Source organism: Octodon degus, unplaced genomic scaffold (assembly GCF_000260255.1).
Source record: "Octodon degus isolate 3935 unplaced genomic scaffold, OctDeg1.0 scaffold00192, whole genome shotgun sequence".
Lineage (NCBI taxonomy): Eukaryota > Metazoa > Chordata > Mammalia > Rodentia > Octodontidae > Octodon > Octodon degus.
Window position 1 is genome coordinate 1,442,937 of NW_004524768.1, and position 22,113 is coordinate 1,465,049.

Below are 22,113 nucleotides of genomic sequence, written 5' to 3' on the forward strand. Positions count from 1 at the left end.
GGGCACACACAACTGTGCTGTTCTAGAGGAGTACACTCCCAGCCTGAACACCAGGAGGATGGAGTTCAAGGGCTCCAAGCTCCTCCCTGCTGCCTGCCTGGGCCTTCCACACAGCAGCTTGCACCTCAAGGGTCATCAAAGTCAAATGGAGGGGCCGGGGAGATGGCTCAGTAGAATAAGCATTTGCCTGGCAAGTGCAAGGGCCTGAGTTCAATCCCCGGTTCCGCAAAAAAAAAAAAAAAAAAAAAAAAAAAAAAAAAAAAAAGTCAAATGGAACAGTGGGACCAGGTCACACAAGTGGCTTTTCTGCATGTGTGCATCCAGGTGTGTATGTGCACATCTGGGCTTGCATGGATCTGTGCAGATGCATGTACAGGTCTGTGTGCATGCACAGCTGTGTGTAGTGGTGGGTATGCATATCTGTGTGCATGTGTGTGCATCTCATAACTGTAGATACCTGTGTAGGTAGAGTACACATCTGTGTGTTGCATGCATGTAACAGTGCGTGAACCTCTAGGTTCCTGCATGCCTGTGTCCCTCTGTATAGGTGTGTGTGCATACATGTGTGTATGCATGTGTCACTCTATAGCAGCATATAAATTCTGACCTAATGTTGAATCTTAGATGTGGCTCCTCACTGGCATCTGACACCTGGGCTGGGTCACTCAGAGGACACTGGTCACTCACACTAAGAAAGGTCACTGCTCCTGATGACATTAAAGTGGCCTCTTCTGCATCCCAGGGACTCCAGGAGAGCACTGCTGGAGGGAGTGGACGGGCTGACCTGATGGACACCAGCATTGTGTGCCTGGACCCCCTCCTTGGGTCTGTCCAGACAGGGTGGTGAACCCCAATAGCACTGTGGGGTCGTAGGCAGGGCAGTGACAGACACACTTCGTACTCCTCTCTTGTGAGCCAAGAGCAGGCAGCCAGATGTCAGGGAGGAGGCAGCCGCAGCCTCCTCAACCACACCCTGTGGTGCCGGAGCCTAGCACTCAACCCACGCGAGTCCTGCACGCCCTCCCGTCCCCTGATGGTGCCGATGCCACCTCCCTGCACACTGCACAAAAGGAGCCTGCTTCTTCAGGAGCCTAGGGCAGCTTTGGAATCTCCCACACCACAGCCCAGCAGCTGCAGAGCAGACTGCAGGACACCTGCACCTTGACCCTGCAAGAGGCTCTTAGGCCTACAGCCCCAGCGGGCTGGACCCACGAGTGGTCCTGGTCAGGACTGTGTCAGGATGAACCGAGCAGGGACAAGCGAGCCTCCGCGGGACGTTTCAGACCCACTTCCACTCCTACCCATATCAGAAGCCGGGTGCTCAGAGTGCTGTGATGGGAGGGAACCAAGGCAGGGACAGGTAGCAGACTTGATGCACGCACGTCTACCACAAGTGAAGACTACAGTGTGGTGGCAGGGCATGTGATCTGGGCACACAATGGCTGTGTCCCCAAAACAGAGGCTTCAGAGGGCTGCCTCACCCCACTACCACATGGGCACCTGGAGAGAAAGCAAGGAAGCAGGGCCTCGCCACACACGGACTCTGCTGGTGTCTTGATCTTCGACTTCCAGCTGGCAGAACAGAGACCAAGGTTTCCACTGTTTATCAGCTGCCCAATCAGTGTTACAGCAGCCTGAGCTGGGTACGACTACAACCCACCCAGGGCTGCAGGATCAGGCAACGCAACCAGCAGAGGATCTCCACAACACCAGGGAACAGAGTGTACCGGGCGGGGCCAATGAAAGGGCAGTGACACAGCGCTTTTAGTACCCGGCATCTGACCTCCAGAGGGAGAGAGCAAGTGGCTGGAGCACAGCCTGACCCGCAATCTGCCTGCACTGTTCATTTCCCATCTTGTAACTCCAAGATTTAACCACACTGAAGAAACTGCTACCACACAGAAGACAGAACTGGGAAAAAGGGCCCCGGGGTGGGCCCTCTGTCACACACACCACCTAGCCCTGCTCAGAAGCAGCCTGGGGACAATGCATCGACAGCATGGTGTGCACCTGGGGGTGGCTGCTAGCTAGGGGCAGTCAGCAGGCAGGGGCGGGGTGGGGCCAGTGCGCAGGGACAGCCACAGACTCACCTCGGGCCCTTCGCAAGAAGCAGCTGCAGAGCCCAGGACTCAGCCCTAAGCTGTGCGGTGAGGCCGCCTGTCTACATACAGCAGAGGTGAGGGGTACTGACAGATGGCCTAAGGACACAGATGTACATGGACACAGACACACACACACACACACACACACCCAAAACACAGAAGTGGGCACACACATACACATGCGGACATGCAGGCATCAACATATGTGAGCTCTGACACATGCCCAACTGCTGATGGGTTACCTGTGGGAGGGTATGGCCAAGAAACACTCCTTATAATACCTGTATTTTAAACAGTGAGTTATGTTTTTATATGGCTTTTATAAGACAAAAATCCACTTATTCATTAAAAATAAATTGGGGGGGGGCACCAGGGATCAAACTCAGGACCTTATGCTTGCCAGGCAGGCACTTATGCCACTGAGCTATCTCCCCAGCCCATATTCCTTAAAAACTGATGCCTCAGTTGAGCGTGGTGGCACACGGCCCAGCACTCTGGGGGCCGAGGCAGAAGAATCCTAAGTTTGAGGCCAATGTGGGCAACTCAGTGAGCAAAACCCTGTCTCAAAATACAAAGTGAAAAAGGGGTGGGAATGTAGCCCAGTGTGAAGATCTAGTTTCAGTCCCCAGTACAGTGAGTCCCCAACTTCTGAACATTCAAGTCACAAACTTTCACAGATGCACCATATAAGACTCACTTTGTCGGACTTAGAAGAACAAATCTGACTAATACATATTCTCTTAAAAAGGAATTAATTCATAAGTTCGGGTCTCACTGTAATCCAAAAACAGGAAAAAAAAAAGTGTTGTCTTCAAATTAGTTGTTCATATTACGAGATACACACATGCCATATTGGAAGAAAGAAAAAAAAAAATACATAAGAAACTAAAGAGAGGGGCTGGGGAGATAGCTCAGTAGAATAAGCGCTTCCCTGGCAAGCACAAGGGCCTGAGTTCAATCCTCCGTTCCACCCTACTCCAAAAAAAAAAAAAGAAAGAAAGAAAGAAAGAAAGAAATTAAAGAGAAAAAGGATGAAGAACTGAAAAAAAGGAGAAAAAACAAATTAAGCATTAACTGCTCCTTGCCATAAACCAGTAAAAATCCACAATACAGTTGTCCAGCACTATGCATTACAACAAATACTGTGAAACTTAAATTATACTGTTTAGTGAAATTCTGTATCATTTGTAACCTTTCTGTTTCAGTACTATTTTGTACTCTCTTAAGTTTCTTTTCTTTTTCTTTTTTTGTATTTTAAGGGTCTACAGGGTGCTCAGGGTCTTACTACTAGATTGGACACTTAGTAACCTGCCTGTTTACAGGCTCCCAAGAGCTGGGAATACAGGCATGTGCCACCATGCCCAATCTTAAATTAAAAAAACAAACAAAAACAAAAGCAGGTAAAAACAAACAAACACCAACTGATAGCTCAACTATGGGACACTAAAGCCAGTTCCCCAAAAATTCAGAGGGAACCTAAAGACCTAAAGGCCAAACAAATGCTAAAAGAGTAACACCTGGGATTGATATTCTAAATAGGTGTCAATCACCTAGAAAGACCCAAGTGAGTCACTAGCCCAACTGACCATGTTCCGTATTCCAACCCCCAACAGGAAGAAACCCTGTCTCACATTCATGAACGCTTAGTCTGTGACTCACTTCCCCATTTGGTCCTGGGCATAATCAATTTTACCTGAGCAATGGTGCTTGTAATCTCACTGGTTGACCATAGTTTTGTCCCACCCCACACCCACCTAAGCGAGTTCCCCCTTTCTCCACCTTAGCCCCGCATGGTTTTAAAGTCCCTGGAAGAGACAGCTTCCCAGAGTACAACCCGCTCAGGGCGCCCCTCCTGTCCCTCTCTTGGACAGGAGCTTTCTTTCCCTCAATAAATATATTCTGCTCATTAAAAAAAAAAAAAAAAGGTTCAGAGGGAACTGGCTGATGTCACGACATATTGGTGTCATTCTTCTGCATGCTGAAGCATCCCTGGTTAGATGACATTCCCTAGCACAGCCTTCACCTTGTATGCAGGAAAGGAAAAGTGCTGCATATTCTGGAACACACCTGAGAGCCAGCCTCCCTGGTTCACCCACGGAACAAATGCTTACTACTAACACAGTGCACAGTGCGCTGCTGTGCCTACGAGCATCTACAGCTGAATGTTCCAAGACATTTCTTTAAAATAAAGCAGCAAAAGTCAAAGACAAATGATCTTAGCGAGAAGAGAGATCCAAGGAATATGAAGCTTATAATTCAAGTGCTAGAACTCCTCATAAAGTGCTCTCACAAACTGGTAAGAAAAGTAGCCCCCATCCAACATACCTGGTAATTTATTTTTTCAAAAGGTGCACAGCCAGCCGCTGCACATCCAGTGTGCGAGGTACCCCGGGGCTGAGCCACCCTGTCGGAATCACACAGCAACACCAGGCACTCTTGCCATGGTTGCCCATGGCCAGGCTCCCGTGGTGGGAGTGTCACCAGGTGTGTGCACCTTCTCAGAGCCAGCAAACAATCCTGCTCCCCAACCAGAGAGTCACGAAAGTGGAGAGCAAAGATGGGCCTTTGCTTTCTTTTCTCTCCATCATGCTGGTGACCTTGCTTTGCTCTAATACTCTAACCATACTGCTTGGGGTAAGTAGGATGAAGCATGAAACCACCCACGTCCTATGAGTGATGTCCGAGCCCTTTTCTTACACAGTATTTCACCAACTACTTCTCTTCACCCCTCACAGGAGAAAAGCAAAGTTGCTGCCACTTTACTAGCAGCCATGATGCCCTGAGCAGCCAGGCAGCTGTGCTGCCCTCCTAGGAGCAAGGAGAGTTGGGCACAAGTGACAAGAGGAGGAAAGTCAGGAAAAGGAAATGGGAGGAGAAGAGAAGAAAGGCCACCAGAGCCTCCAGGCCAGGCCACTGTCCTCCGGGGGATGGCACAAGTCTCTGCCCCTGCCCCACAGAATGTGCAGGAAGCACCCCACTGCCTGCCAGATGGGCATCCACCCTGAGAAGCATCGGAGGATGCACCAGGATGAGGTGACTTACCTGTTCCTTGTGCTGCGGGAGGCTTTCCACCCTCTTCTGGCCTGGAGTCCTCAGAAACCTCTACTCTGAAAAGAATGGGAGACAAGTGGTAAGTCCTCAAATTCCTGCCCTGAGTTCATGAACCCAGTTCATGAACCCTTGGCCATCACTTCTGGAAAGATACTGAAAATAAATTCTTGTCATTTTTTTTTAAAATTCTGGACCCAGAAGACAACTTCCTTCCCTAGCACCAAGAAGTGAGGTGCCCAGACCCAGCCAGTGTCTGACAAAGGGAAGGGGAAGTACAGCTACCAACCACGGGGCGGGGCATGGCCAGGGGGAAAGGGAGTAGGGTTTGTAGGGTGGGGTGGGGTGTGGGGCCCCGTTCACAGCTGCCTCCCTGAAAAACCAAATCGGCCTTAAAACGAGAACCCGCGTGTGGGCAGCAGAGTTCAGGTACCGAAAAGCACTGTCTGATTGCCTATTAATTTCAGATAGGAATCTTCCACAATTCATCTTCCTGGCCAGCCACACTGGGCCATACTTCCAAGAACTGAACAAAGCTCTTCCTCCATTCCCCGGGTCTGCACTAGGCCCAGAGCCTCCCCTGGGGTGGGTGACATTCTGCCATGGAGCTCCATCTCAGGTTACACTTTGCTTTCTGCGAGTTTTAAGCCAAAGAGAGAGAAGTCTGCCAAGGAGAAGCAAGGTTTCTTGAATGTCACCCCATGAAGTGTGGGACAGAGTCCTCCAAATGGGTCACTGAGCCTGGCCACATAACTACTGGTAGAATCAAGAAGATTTATCTAATCAGCTTGGCAACGTTTAAGGCTGGTGCAGGACTGGAGGCTGGTAGGAAGGTGGCCAGAGTGACACTGTGGCCCTGATCAGGCTGGCAGGAAGGACTGCTGCTGGTCTCCTAGCATACTCAGCCACCATTTTCTCCTGAAGGCAGCTGAGCAAGGCGCCCTTCTGGAGGCCCAGGGGACATGCTGACTTCCTGCCCCTTTCCTTCCTACAACGCTTGGCGCCAACAAATGGGCAGCATATGCCAATGATCACCAGTCATCAGCTCCAACCTGCGGCTGCCAGAGACCCATTCAAAATCCCAGTCAGTGGCTGCCCCTCAGGACCAGTTGTATAAGCCCATATGTCTTCCTGTGAGCAGTAGAGGCCTGCCACACCCAGGATTGCTATTCCCACTGAAATGCAGTAGGCACTAGGTGCCATCACCGGGCCACCAGATGACAAGTCCTATATGTGGTGGGAATCTGAGAGCCCCACAGGGACCCACTCAAATTGGGCAAGGACAGGATAGCTGCCTGCAGATGGGACCAGAAACACTTCAACGGGAAAAGGGGTTCCCAAAAAGGTATGTTTGATAAATAGCAAATGTCAAGAATTTTGAAGCTGAAAATTTTCCCCTTTGGAATAGTTAAACCCTCATCACTTCAGTAAGGGAGGGCCCAGAGGTGCCTGGACAAGTGGTGCTGCATCTGCCACCACCTCACCGCAGGAACAGATGGGAGCAGGGCAAAGCAGGTCCTGTGTGCCTGGCTCCCAGGGGTCTTCCAGGCCTGAGCTGCGCCCGCGCCTCCTGGCCAGGTCAGTGCCTCGCCTCTGACCTGCGGCCTCGGCCCCAGCTCTGAGCCACACTTCCCACTTCTTGGGTGACCCATCGGGGCCGCAGCTACTGACTGCTCTTCCTCTTCGTGCAGACCGCTTTCTTCTACTTCCTTAAAGTAAAACCCCACAAGTTATAATTAGTTATCCCACTGACCAAGAATGCAAAACACAGCCTGCTGTGTTAATTACCCACCTCTGCTGTGCCTGCACTCCCAGCTCCTATAGTCCTGCAACACACGAAAAGAACATTTCATGGCCTGGTCAAAAAAGATGGTCCTCATGTGAAAAAAGACCTACCAAGCACTCCCAGGAGCATGGGGCGAAGCAGAGAGCTGCAGCGCGGCTGTCCGTGACTGTTGACAGCAGCAGCAGGGCCTCCTTCTGCCTCCGCCTGCCCGTGCCTTCCAAGCAGAAGCTGCCAGCCGCTCCTGGCATCTTCTGGAAGTGCAAGGAGGCAAAGCAGGGGCTCTGGGGCATAGCCACCAGAGCGCCAGGTCCATTGCTCCAAGCTGGGTGTTCTTGGGGAAGTTACTGGGCTCTCCGGGCCTGGCTCTTCATTCAAAAAGTGGACAAACTACCTACACTGTTTGGCTGTTATGAAGAACTGAAATTAGTCTACGTAACGAGCCTAAATGCACCACCTACTAAACAACTAGCTGTGACTGACTCTCTCCACCCATGAGGTGCAGACAGTTACAGCCACCTCACTAAAAAATCTTGGCAAAGTTCACAGCTGGTGGCACATCCACCCCCCCTGCAGTGACCATGGCCTCCACCAGCCCTGGTTCACTCCAGACACTCTGGGAACTAACAGGCTTAGGGACACCGCCGCCAGGCAGCACGGCTGGGGCCCCGAGGGGCTGCCATACCCTCTGCTCAGCCCACCCACCGACCCAGAAGCAGGTGGGAGGCACCGAGCGAGAGCTGTATGCTACAGGGCCCAGCAGCGGCAGCAGCACTGACAGTGACCCACCATCACAGTGCTAGGCAGTCCCCACGGGACGGGGCAGAGAACAAGTGGGGTACTGCTGAGTGGGGCGCATGCACCTGCCCAGGGGCCATGCCCAAGCTTTCTTCCTGTAGTCCTGCTCCCAGATCCAGCCAGCAGGACACCTTGAGACCCCAGTCACTGTATACATGAATGTACACACAGTCCTAATCACTGCGGCTCGACTTAATGCTTCTTCTACTTTACAGTGACACACAAAAGGGATACACATTCAGCAGAACTGCGAACACTGGGGCCGGAGAGATGGCTCAGTAGAATAAGCACTTGCTGGCAAGAGCAAGGGCTTGAGTTCAATTCCCAGTTTTTCAACAACAATAACAAAAAAAAGAATTGGGAACACTTTCAACTGTGAGCTTTGATCTCTTCCCAGCTGCTGACATACAGAAAGACCCTCTGCAAAGATGCTGGGCAGCAACCATACCCAAAGCTCTGGGTCAGCCTCACACTCCCAGGGACAACAGTGGGTACAAGCTGCTGAGCTGCACGCAGTATTCATCTAGCATTTTCCATTTTACAGCAGGTTTAGCCAGAAGCCCTGCCATAAGCCTCCAAGCATCTGGTGTCTGATGTGCACGTGTGAATCTCCTTGCACACTCATCATGGTACAGGATGGAATTCAGTGCAGCTGTTAAAAACAGTAAGGCTGCCACTGATATGACAGGGAGCAAAGACCCACTTAGTGTTCAGAAGAAGTACGGCTCCCGCCCAGAGGCCCATGGTACTTGGCTTGTGTGCAGAAGCCAATCCCGAGGGCATGTCAGTGGCTCAGTGAGGGGAGCTGGTGTGGCCTGCAGCAGGAAGCACTGTACTGCAGCTTCCACAGTATGGACTCTTTAAAGTCACCCAAACTCTTACCATAACACTTATCGGAAGTTACAGTGATTACAGAATGTTTTAAACACTCAGACAAGACCAGAGGAAAAAACTGTTTCTGATGATCTTTAATAAATAGTGACGAGGGCATGGGGAGATAGCTCAGTGGTCTAAGTACCTGCCTGGTAAGCGCAGCATCCCCAGTTCGTTCCCAGTACCGCATGCCATGCTGGCCACTGAACCTGGGCATCGTAGCATACGCCTATAATACCAGTGCTGGGGAGGCTGAGACAGGAAGATCACTACAAGTCCAAGCTCCCTAGTGAGACCCTGTACCAAATGAAGAAAGAAAGAAAGAAACAAACAAACAAACTAGGGTCTGGGAGATAGCCCAGTGTCCTAAATGCCTCCTAGCAAGTACAAGGACCCGGTTCAATCCCCAGTACCATGCTGGCCCTGAAACTGGGCATGGTGGTACATGCCTGTAATCCCAGCACTGGGGAGGCTGAAACAGCAGGAAAACTCCGAGTCCAAGCTGCAGAGCAAGACCTTGTATCAAATAAATAAAGTCATAATGAAAACTAAAATAAAACCCCAATACTTCCATCCCTTAAAGTGACAAATATTTACAGACAGCAGACAGACCGGACGTGGGCGGTTGTGGTTCTGAGAACCCCCACCCTGTCCCCTCACCCATCCTATGTGGTAACCTCCTGTGCCCAGCAACAGTGTGGTTCCATCTGCAAGACAGAGAGCTGCAGGCCACTGTAGAGGACCAAGGCGGGGCCTGCGGGTGCCAGCGGGGGATGGGACCTGTCCCACAGGCTCTCTACACCAGGGTCATGCAAGAACACCCACACCTCAGTGCCTATGACAAATGATTTATCTATTTTAGTGGAACCAGGGATTGAACTCAGGCCCTTGCGCTTGCCAGGCAAGCGCTTATTCTACTGAGCTATCTCCCCAACCCTAGGACGAGACATTCAGATCACTGCCAAAACTCATTTTTAAAGACTGATTTTAACCAGCAGGAAAAACCTGACCAAGAACCTTTCTATGGAGAATACACAGAGCGATAGCCACTGAGGAGGTTCCAGTACCATGCGGGGACACAGTGACACAGCCACACAGCAGATCCTGCTTGGTTACACGCAGGGACAGAGGCGGGCTCAGGCCCATCAAGCAGACAGGCTGCCTCTAGCCACAGGGAACCGTTGCACATGATTTCCATATTTTTAGTCTTCTCTCTTCTAACATTTCCAGTTAGTGAAGCTGAAGTCACTGTTAAAACACACACTCGGGAATGCGGAGCACCAACCACCCAGCACAAACGCGCTGTATGCTTCTTCCAAGCTGGCTAGACAACTTCATTAAGTGCTTGTTTTTTCTCTGGGGCCAGGAAGGCTGCTTGTGTGGCAGCTGCAGAGTGAGCTCCAAAACCAGCCAGCCCAAGGCTCAGACCACGCGCTAGCTCATCCCTCAGTCTGACAGCAAACAGATCAGTCCTTTCCCAGGACAGGACGTGACATAGCCCACCTTCAGGGACAGCACTGCATGGACACACTTGAGAAGCACACCCGGGCACCTTGGAGGTGGACAGCAGCATAAAGGACAGAGAGCACAGGATGGCCGCCCTTCCTACCACCCCTGACAGGGGAGGGACAAACGCTAACCAGGCCCTAAGGGCCACGCCCAGCCATGAAGCTTTTTTTAGGCCACATCTATCGTGGAGCTGGCTTTTCTCTGCGATTTACATCCATGATGAAAGTTTTCCTAAAACCCATGATCACTGCGTTAGCTCTGCCAGCCACCCTCAGCTCAGCAGGTCAGACAGTTCAACTGCAATGGCTCTGAAGACTCCAGGCTCACCACTCCCTTGCCTGACTCAGCCCTTGGGTGACCTCTGCCCCTCCCCCGTGTGTGACATCCCAGTCATCCAGAGTCCCCTGCCACAGTCACTGAAGACTCCCCTCTCTCCGCTCTACCCAACAGCCTGCCTGCCACAGTGGAACTTCCCACCCCAGGTCACACACACACATCCACTGAGTAACCTGCTCCCAATTCCCATGCTGTCCTTTTCTGTGGGAGCCCCACACTAGGGGTGGCAAACCTATGGCACAGGCACTATTTTTGTTTGTGAAGACAAAGGATGTTAATGTCTGAGTTGGTTTTTTCCTAAACTTGAATCTCAGTATCCAGGTTTAGTTGCAGTGTTGGCACTTTGGGCAAAATAAGTGGGTTTTGGGTTATAGTTGGGCCCTTGTCTCTGAAGGGATCACTATCCCTGGCTGATGCCGTCTTACCCTCCCTTCCCTGCTCTAAACTCACGACCCTGCCCAACAATTTGCCAGAAACACAGGTTTCCACCCTTCCTCTGCAGCTGAGGCACACCTAGAACCCAGCCCCCACCATTCAGGGTCTACAGGGCAGCCAGACCTGAGAACCTGCTGTGTCCCACCAAGCCCCTGGAGTGCCTCCACTGTGCATGTTCCCTGCTCAACCCCAGCCACCTGCTGAAAGCCCAGCCAGCAGCAGCTCAGCTCACACAGGCCAGAGCCGCCACAGACCTGGCCCCGGGCAAACAGAGCCACCAGCTGGCCGGCCTTCACATACAAGGTCGCAGGAAGAAAGGGTGGCAGGAAGGACGCTGACATCCATCTCCAGGGAAGGTGAGTGAGTGACCATGGGCCACTCACGAGAGCCAGGCAGGCATCCTGCTGACTCTGCTGCCTGGGGCTGGGAGCTGCTTCAGTGTCTGTTCCTGGCTGAGCCTTCCCCAACCCTCGGGAGCATGCATGGAGCTGATCCTAATATTTGATGTCTGAACAAGCCTCTCCAGGACTCAAGCAACTGAAGGTCACAGATCTGCAGCCCAAAGCTTGGGGATGTGCATCGTGACTTTCCACCATGGCAGCTGCCTCCAGGAACAGCAGCACTGACACCCACCCTGTGCCGCTCCCCTGCCCCAAAGTCCACTGCCCTGAGTCCTCCCTGAGCCCCACTGGACAGGTCTGAGGAGAAAAAAGGCTCATACAAATGCTGCAATGGTCTCGACTCCGAGCCATCCAGAGGACTGGGCCTCCCTCCTGGGTCCTGTGCGACCATGAAGCCTTTATGTCACTGCCCAGCCCTTCGGCCACTGCCCCTGGGAGCTTTCCTCCCCTCCCAGTTTGCGCTGACCACCAACCCCAAAGTACTTCCAGCTGTCTTCTTCCAGGGACACCAGTGGACCCAGGCACTTCCAAATCACTTCCCTCCACCCTCTACCTGCAGCGCTTGGAACCCAGGCTGGTCTGGCACTGTGGGCTGCCTGGAGCAGCACCCTGGGCCCTGAGGGGCTCCTGGTCCCCTCCACACGTTCACCAGCAGAGGACAGTAAGCCATCCAGGGGACCAAAACCTCCTCCAGAAGCATCCTTCTGCCCAGACCTCAAACAGATCTCCCTTCACAGCCACAATGTAGGTTCAGTTAAGGGACAAGCCTGGGCCAAACACAGGTCTATTTCTTGTCTCAATATGGCAAAATGACATTCTCTCAGCTTTCATCTCTAGCAATTCCCTAGATACACACAGTCACATTACTGAGTCAGGCTAGCTTGTCCATGGGCCACAACTGAGACTGGACGGGGCCTGTGCCGGCCAAGCTCTCCCTCCCTGGGATGCGGTGTGCCCGATATAGGACTCACCCATTCAGCAAGTGCTCCATGGAGACCCCAGGTCTGCCTCCCTCCTGGCAGGGGACAAGACAGTGACTCTCAGGGCTGCCATGTCCCCCTCTAGTGCCAACTTGCAACCCAGCTGCCACTGGTTTGTGTGCACCCTGGTCCTTGGTATCAGAGAATGACACAGCTGGCTGTGTTTTTTCTGTTTTAAGATGAGGTCTTGCTATGTGCCCAGGCTGGCCCTGAACGCATGGGCATATGTGGTCTTCCTGGCTCAGCTTCCCACGTGGCTGGAACCGTAGGTGCATGCCTCTGCACATGGTTCTGATACTTCTTCTTTAACATGTATTTAGTACAGGGTCTGTGTGCCTCAGCAGGCACCTCAGTCCACTGAGCTATCTGGCTGGCCCCTCTGCTACTTCTTAACCAGTCAAAGCAAACTCAGCCACATCCATCAATACTTCATGGCAACGATGTGGTCACTGTGGGTGAGGGGGCCAGCACTAGCCCTGCTGAGCTGAGGAAGGATGAGCCCCGCTGCTGGGCCACGTCCACCCTGGAGGCCCGAGCCTCTCCGCAGCCAGGCAGCATCAGGCTCCCTCTTCACCCCTAAGATTCTAGGTGTGCTATGTCCTGCCTATAGTCAGAATTCTAGCCAGGGCCAGTTTCCAAAGACCCAGTGACCCTCTAATGCAGTGTTATAAGCCAAGTACTAGATTAGGGCCTGAGCCACTCTAATCCCATGAATTATACCCAATCCTCTAATTCAATTAATGACCTCATCCTACCTCACCTCCTTTCTTTGAGGCTTGCTCCCTGAGAAATCATGGGAGGTAGGGAGACTAGAACAAAAAGGTTATGACCTGGCAGGGTACTGGGGTCCACCTGATCCCACACCGCTGCTGAGCTGTGGGGGGGTTCAACTGGATGGAGGACAGATGTAATCGAGGGGAGACAGTCAGAGAAGCACACATCCATGGCTGGAAATGGTGGGATGAGCCTAGGAGGGAGCACTGCTGACCTCCCCACAAGAAACAGAGCCAGCCAGGAATCACTCACTGTGGTAATCAAAGGATCCCCATCCCTAGAGACCTGCTCCAGGCCCTACAAACAGAAAAGGACCCACGATGCTTCACCTCACCAAGCAGAACCCTTCAGGCCCCAGCAGCCCAGGCTCTCTGTCATATCACCTGGCCCTGGGCTTCAGTGGGCTGAATTCAAAGACACTGCATGCCCAGGGCCTGACCATCTCTAGAGGCCATCCTCCTCTGCAGTCGTGAAAGGCCTCCTCTCCCTGGCTAGTCACCTTCTGGATGACTCAGCATGTGCAAGGCATGGTGGGTTACCAGAGGGAGGGCTCATGAGTCATAGCCAGCAGACGCCAGCAGTCGTCTTCTAGATTTTGAAGGGCCAGCTGGCCACAGCTTTGTCTCCTCCAAGGTGTGGGTGGGAGGCTGGGCTCAGCTGGGGACAGGTGAGGAATGGGGTGAACAAGGCAGAGAAAGCTGCCACCCTGTTTCAAACCAAGAGTATAAGGCTCCAAATTCCCAGAAACTCAGGTCAAGGGAAAAACTCAAAGAGATTCCACAGCATTCTACTAAGCTAGGCTCCACCTGCAGCTGGATGGGGGGGGGGTAGCTCTGCTACAGGACAGTGACTTGGCCCAGGATGGACTCCCAGTGCTGGAGCCACCGCAGCTCTGCAGACTGCCCAGACACCCTACTAAAAAAGCCTATCATGTAGGAGTCAGACCCACCTGGCACCCCACCACCATCTCCTGGAAAGCCGGAAACCCAAGGAAAGGATGCAGTGAGCAGAAGAGGTGCCAGGGACTCCAACACAGTCTCTGGGGCAGCAAAAGCAAGAGGAAGAGGCTTGGCACAGCACACACAGGCAGGTTCCAGCGCTGCAGCAAACGCCTCTTTCAGGGAGGCACTCGTGAGTGTGAAGGCTATGGGAGGCCAAGCTGTCCCTGCCTGTCTTCCGGCTATGAGACTCCCTTCTAACACCAACAGGAAGTCCAACCAAGATGCCCAGATGCTCCTGGGAACACACAGTGTCATAGCAAGCAAGGGGTCAGGTCCTTCTTGGCCACTGGCTCTGAGGCCACAGCCCAAGGAGTGCACCTCCAAGGCTCCTCCACCCTGGCTGGATCCTCAGACCCCCTCATGCCACTGCACAGTGAGAGGGGTCACTTGTGCGGGGGGCTCAGACTGGCCCTGCAGGCTGACTAAAACCAGGGCTCTGATACCACAGTTAGCCAAGTATGAGCAAGACAGTGCTGCTGTCCCACTGGTGCTGTGGGGGTGACACGGGCTGGTGCAAGTGGATGCCACAGCTTCCTGGGCAGCCCCTTCCTGACCACTGCAAAGGCCAAAGGTTGAGAGGCTGTCACAGCCTGTGCGCCTCTTCCAAGGTCCACACTTCATGCCAATCGTGGCCACCCAAACACCATTCCTGCAGGGGACATGTGAGCCTGAGGGACACAAGGACAACTGCTCTGCAGGGAGAATGCTTGGGAACCTAGGAGAGGTGGAGACATAGTTAAGAACAGGCACAATCCTTAAAACCAAACAAATTCATCCACTGAAGTCCCAGAACCACTGAAGTTGTCCTTCATCTCAGACGGAGAAACTGAGGTACAGACACAGAGCCTGCTCAAGGTCTCTCAGTGCAGGTAGCTCCCAACCCTTCTACCCTTGCACATACTCCTGGTGGTCCATACTACCACAGGGTCTCTTGCACCAGGAGCCAGAAGCCCTTCCAGGTAAAATGCCACCCATAACAGCAGAGAAGTTACCTTCTGTACAGAAACACAGCTGGACGCTGCATCCATGGGCTCCACACCTGGGGATTCAACCAGCTGCGCACAGGAAATACCCACAATAGAAGTACATTTGTGCTAAACAAGTACTTTTTGGTCATTACTCCCTAAACACCACCATACCTATTTACACAGCATCTGCACCGTGTGAGGTGTCAGAAATCACCTAGACATGGCTGCAAGTATACAGGAAGACGTGGGTAGGAAGACGTGGGTAGGGTCCATGCAATGCCACACCACTATGTGCCAGCACCTGCCCCTGGGGAGAGGCTGTGTTCCTAGAAATGGCCTCAGATGATACCTAGAAACAAAGGTATGCAGGAAGCACAAAGCTCTGTCCTCCTTTCTGCCCTACCAGCAGCTGGCCCAGGGCTGATGCCAGGTTCTGCCATCGCCTCCCTCTGGTCACCTGCAGACTCTCAGCAAGGCCTAGCACCGTGAAGAGAGGATGGACTCAGCCCTCAGGGTGGGGCCCTGTCCACACTCAGGCCTCATCTCAGAACACAGGCAGCTGGTCTGTCCAGGAGCACACCAGCCACCACAGATGCCAGCTCACTCCCTGGGGGCAGCTGGCGGTACACACCTGGTCTCGCCCTGTCCCCTATGAGCCACTCACTACTGCCACTTCATAGGCTCTCTTTGTCTGGAAGCCCTCCATGCACACAGGACAGCACAGGGTGCAGCTCTCCCTGCCAGGGCAGAGCCCCCTCAGGCCAGGAGAAAGGATGAGCAGTTCAGGCAAAGCGGCTGTGCTGCGGTGCTTCGACGCTCGTGGGTGGAAGGTTCACAGTCACAGTCCAGCTGGGCAGGACAGGCTGGTGCGGCAAAGCACCCTGGAGGCGCCCATCCAAAACAGAGGTTCTGGAAATAGCTCAGGCACAGGAGAGGCTTACTCATGGGTCAGGGTGTACATTACAGTATCTTGGAACCAGAGGAACTTCTCCGCAGTCGTCTCCCAACTTGCAGGCCAGAAATAAGAAGTGCTTGCCCCAGCTTGCCTGGTGCAGCCCAGCTGCATCTCCCTTTCACTGAGCCACTGGAGCACGCCTGTCCCTCTGTGTAGCCTCCTCATACCCACCTGCAGAGGGGCACGGGCCCCACTGCTCAGGCAGGCCCTGTGTCCTCAGCCTTCTACAGAGACACAGTAGGTGCTGTGGTGCCACCTGAGTGTCAAAGGCAAACAGGCTACGTCTTCCCAGGCAGAGAGGCCCCTGTAGAGGGTGGAGTGGGCCTCAGCTGTGTGAGGAGCTGGCTGGGCTTGGCCATGCAATCTCACAAGTTCAAAGAGCTGCGCAGGGGCATTCATTCCAAGATGCCTTTATAGTAGAAACTAATCGCCCAGACAGGGCATGGTGATGCAAGCCAGTAACACTCAGGGAGGCCGAGGCAAGAAGATCGAAAGTTCAAGCCCAGCTTGGGTAAACTGGCAACTCAGGAAGGCTCTGTGTTGAAATTAAAAAATGGGATGTAGTTCAGGGTGAGGGCCCTGGATCCAATCCCTCCTAGTGCAAAAACAACAACAAACCTTTCAGCTCATCCATTGTGCACCCATCAGCAAAAGGCTAAATAGCAGCACGGTGCTAGCACAAGCCAAACATCAGGCACGGTGATGTTCTTGGCACAGGAAGACAGCACAGCATGTTATTAAGTGCACAGAGGCGATGATAAACCAGCACTTAAGTGTAGGCTTGTTCCTATAAAAACAGTCCTGAGTGTCAGTTCTGGGAAGGGTCTGGATGGCATGGAGCTCCAGGAGGACTCCTGCCTGCAGGTTGGGCAGCAAGCAAAGCTGGGTCTCAAGACTGGCCAGGATGCCGGGGCACATATCCAGCAGGATGAGCTCCAGGAGGGGCACCAAAACACCAGTGACTCTGGGCTCTGAGCACTAGAATTGAAGGAAGTTTAAATTTCTTCTTGGTATCGCTACTCCACCTTTTGGTGAAGATCAAGCGTAAATTTCTTTCGGGGTTTTCCTCTACTTTCTAGCTGTCCCTGCAGGCATTTCTCAGTACTGTTCTTGAAAAGGGAAGAGTGATCTGAACTCCCCTGCACATCTCCCTGCCATCCTTAGGTTCCCATGTCCCCACCTCCCTCAGCCAGGCTGAGATCCATCCTTAATGCCCCCATGTCACCTCTGGGTCACCTACAATGTTCTTATCACTCATGAGCCTATGCCTCTGTTTAACTGCACAGCAGTACTCTTCTGCCCTATTCATTAGTCCCCCAAGAGACTGCTTGTTTGCTGGCAGGACCTGGATTCCAGCACCGCAGGGACTGGCACCAGCTGTCTCTATGACCCAGGGTCAGCTTGTCTGACATCTGTATGTGGAGCTGGTGTACACACATGTCCAGACAGGCAAAAAACATGAGTGTCTGATATTCCCAGTGACATTAAAATATACTGCCATGGAATGACTTGGGTCACTACTTCAGGAAACAGTTTAAGTCTTTCAAGAGCAGCCACTTGGAGAGGCCTTTCCCCGCATTCTCCGGACCTCCCCCGCCCGACCCAGCGCAGCCTGCCCTGTGAGTGAGAAGAACTTCTGCCGCTCCCTGGGCCCGCTCCATATCCAACCAACCCTAGGCCCTCCTGTGCCTGCCACTCCAAGCCCAGGCCCACCTCATGAGAGAGGCCTTTCCCCGCGTTCTCCAGACCTGTCCTGCCTGTCCAGGGCCAGCATAGCCCATCCTGTGAGTGAGAACTTCTGCCGCACTCTTGGGAGTCCTGCAGACCACCAAAGCACAGCCACGGTGAGTGTGTGTGAGAGCTTCTATGCTCTCTTGCCCCACCTCCTCATACCCCTCCAGACCCACCCCAGACAAGGCATACAGGCTTGGGGTGAAATCCTGCAGCTAAAGTCCCTGCAGTAAGACTAGGGTCAAAACCACACAGCTAATTCAAGAACAGAACATCTTACCAGAGGGGTACAGCACGCCCACCTCCAAGGGCAACAACACTAGGGAGCTGAGCACAGTAGCCAGACCCAAGCCAGGCACACCTGTATGAACTAGAACTTGGTATATCAGTACCTGAATTTCATTAGGTGATAAAGATACAATTGCACCAAAGCTCTACACCAAAGGTCAGAGGTCAGTGCTATACAAAATGATAAAGACAAGGAGCAAAAGGCAATCTCAGGCCTTGAGCACACCCATAACAAGTGCAGAAGACACTAGCTCTGCTGAAACATGTGAATCAATAGTGTCGGAAGTGAATAAAGAACAGCAGAAAGATATAAAGGAACTCAGAGCAGAATTAATTTCTGGAAATAAAAAAAAAACAACTCTGAATTCATAGCAACTGAACTAAAGAATCAAATGCAGAAACATATGGAGGAAACACAATGCCCACCCAGAACAAATGCAGTGGACACCAGCTTAGCTGACATACATGAATTAGTAGCATTGGAAGTAAGTAAGCAATGGCAGAAAGGTTTAAAGGAACTCAAAGCAGAATTGGTGTCTGAAATGAAAAAAGAAATCTCTGAATTCATAGCACGTGAACTAAAGAATCAAATAAAGAAACATATGGAGGAAACCCAATCTGTAAAAAACTCTTCAGTAAAAGAATTAATAATTGCTTCTAAAGAAGACATTCATAAAAAAATACAGGAGATTAAAAAAATGATGGATTCCTTGAATGAGCAATACAGGAAAGAAATAGATCACATGAAGCAGAATCAAAGAGATGTAGAGGAACTTAAAATCTCAATCACAAGCCTGCAAAGCCATTTGAGTGAAAGTGAAGACAGAGTTTCAGATCTTGAAGACACTGGTGCAGTCAGTGAAAAGGTAAGAAAAGATCTCTTAAAAACAACTAGGATGCAAGAAAAAATAATTCATCACTTGCAAGATGATGCAAAGATGAACAATGTGAGACTAATAGGCATCAGTGAGAAAGAAGGAGTCAATATAAATGGCATTAAAAAAATATGGGCAGAAGTAATAGCAGAGGGGCTGGGGAGATGGCTCAGTAGAATAAGTGCTGGCCTGGCAAGTGCAAGGGCCTGAGTTCAATCCCCAGTTCCGCCAAAAAAAAAAAAAAAAAGAATAGCAGAAAACTTCCCAAATATGGGGAAACAATCTGACATTCAGTTAACCAAAGCATACAGAACGCCAAATAACTTCAACCCAATTAGAAACACACCGAGACATATAATAGTCAAGATCCCAGAAATCCAACACAAGAATATCATATTGAAAGCCACTAGAGAAAAGAAGCAGATCACATTCAAAGGAAAACCCATCAGAATTACGGCTGACTTCTCTTCACAAACCGTGAAGGAAAGAAGAACACGGAGCAGAGTACTTCAAGTCCTCTATGAAAACAAATTCCAGCCAAGACTATTATACCCTGCAAAACTCTCTCAAGTTTGATGGAGAGGTAAAATACTTTCATGACAAAGAACAACTAAAACAGAAGGGGTAGCAATCTTGTTCTCAGACAGTCTCAACTTCAAACCAAGAATGATCAAACAAAATAAAGAAGGTCCTATATATTGATGAAGGGAAAAATTCAAGAGGAAGAGATAACACTCATAAATATGTATGCACCAAACACGGAAGCACCCAACTGTATAAGACAAACCTTAATGGACATGAAAAATCTAATATCCAATAAAACAATCTTAACAGGAGACCTTAACATCCCCTTATCCCAAAAAGATAGATCAACCAGACAAAAAAGTAGCAAAGAAGTAGCAGAACTGAAGCAGAGCTTGGAACAAATGGACTTGGTAGACATATACAGAGTGTTCCACCCAACCATAGCTGAATACACATTTTTCTCAGCTGCACATGGGTCATTTTCTAAAATAGACCGCATACTAGTCCATAAGTCATGCTTAAGTATATGCAAGAAAACAGAAATTATCCCATGCACATTATCTGACCACAGTGCAATGAAACTGGAAATAAATGACAAAAGAAACCTGAAAAACTCTTTCAATACAAGGAAATTAAACAACACCCTACTCAGCAATCAATGGGTCACAGATGAAATTAAACAAGAAATTCAACAATATCTACAATTCAATGAAAATTCAAGCACAACTTACCGGAATTTATGGGATACAACGAAAGCAGTTCTCAGAGGAAAATGCATAGCTGTGAACTCACACATTAGGAAAACAGAACGGGAACAAATAAACACCCTAATGCTGCACTTCCAACATCTAGAAAAGGAAGAGCAAACCAAACCCAGAGCCCAAACATGGGAAGAAATCATAAAGATTAGAGCAGAAATGAATTCAATTGAGATGAAGAAAACAGTTCAAAGAATTAATGAATCAAAAAGCTGGTTCTTTGCAAGATTAAACAAAATTGATAAGCCCCTAGCTAACCTCATCAAAAAGAGGAAAGAAAAAATTCAAATACAAGCAATAATGAATGAAAAGGGTATAACTACTACAGACCCAGAGGAAATTCAGAAGATTATCAATAGCTACTTTGAGAATTTTTACGTTCACAGAATAGAAGACACAGAAGAAATGGACAGATTCCTAGAAAGGTACAAATTACCAAAACTGAATCAAGAAGATATAACAACTCTCAATAACCCAATAACAGCCAATGAAATATGAAATGTAACAAAGAGACTGCCAACAAAGAAAAGTCCAGGTCTGGATGGATTCACAGATGAATTCTAAAAGAAATTCACAGTAGATGTAGTCCCTATACTCCTCAAACTCTTCAATGAAATTGAAAAGGAAGCAATCCTCCCAAAATCGTTCCTGGAGACAAGTATTATACTGATACCAAAACCAGGGAAAGACACAACTAAGAAAGAGAACTACAAGCCGATCTCCCTCATGACCATAGATGCCAAAATTCTCAATAAAATCCTAGCAAATAGAATACAGCAAATCATCAAGAAGATCATACACCATGACCAGGTAGGATTCATTCCAGGGATACAAGGATGGTTCAATATTCAAAAATTTATAAATGTAATACACTATATCAATAGAACAAAATCTAAAAACCATATGATCATCTCCATTGATACAGAAAAGGCTGCTGACAAAGTTCAACAATCATTCATGTTCAAAGTCCTACAGAAAACTGGAATAGAAGGCCTCTATTTCAATCTGATAAAAGCCATCTATGACAACCCAATGGCTAATATAATTCTCAATGGGGAAAAACTGAAATCTTTTACTCTTAGATCTGGTATAAGACAAGGATGTCCTCTATCACCACTCCTATTCAATATAGTTCTGGGAGCATTAGGTGGAGGCATTAGACAAGATAGAGAAATAAAAGGAATAAGAATAGGTAAAGAAGAAGTGAAACTATCATTATTTGCAGATGACGTGATACTTTACTTGGAAGATGCAAAAAACTCCCCCCAAAAAGCTACTAGAATTGACAGACAAATTCAGTACCATAGCAGAATACAAAGTCAATACCCAAAAGTCAACCGCATTCCTTTACACAGATAACAAACACACTGAGATGCAAATTTGAGAATCAATACCTTTTACAATATCCCCGCACAAAATAAAATACCTTGGAATTCATCTAACTAAAGAAATCAAAGATCTTTTCGTGGAAAATTACAGTAATCTGAAAAAAGAGATCATAGAGGATTTCAGAAAATGGAAAGATATTCCCTGCTCCTGGATAGGAAAAACCAACATTGTGAAGATGGCCATATTCCCAAAATTGTTGTACAGATTTAATGCAAAATCCCTGTAAGACTACGACCACCATACCTCCCAGACCGAGAGAAATTGTTCCTAAAATTTATTTGGAACAAAAAAAAAGACCTAGAATAGCAAGGGTAATCCTGGCCAACAAAGACAAAGCAGGATGCATTACAATTCCTGACTTGAAATTATACTACAAGGCTACTGTGATAAAATCAGCATGATACTGGCAAGAAAAGAGACCTGAGGGGGCTGGTGAGATGGCTCAGTGGTCTAAAGCACCTACTTAGAACAAACTTAGCAAAGCACAGAGACCACGGTTCAATCCCCCAGCACCACATGCCAGCCAGCCCCGCCCCCTGGTGGGCTGAGCTGGCCACACACACACACACACAGACACAAATAAA

At 50.0% G+C, this 22,113-nt stretch overlaps 1 protein-coding gene across 10 annotated transcripts in view; it reads right to left on the reverse strand.

Annotated features, from left to right (window-relative positions):
* Positions 1 to 22,113, reverse strand: part of Sema4d (semaphorin 4D) — a 126,292-nt gene that overhangs the window by 43,465 nt on the left and 60,714 nt on the right. For 8 of the 10 annotated variants that reach the window (XM_023704206.1, XM_023704197.1, XM_023704200.1 and 5 more), the window contains one exon: positions 5,145 to 5,209. The gene's annotated coding sequence lies outside the window, so the exon portion shown is untranslated. Of the gene's footprint in view, positions 1 to 5,144; positions 5,210 to 15,672; positions 15,828 to 22,113 lie in introns of those variants that run through there. The other 2 variants (XM_023704201.1, XM_023704205.1) reach the window with 2 other exon arrangements.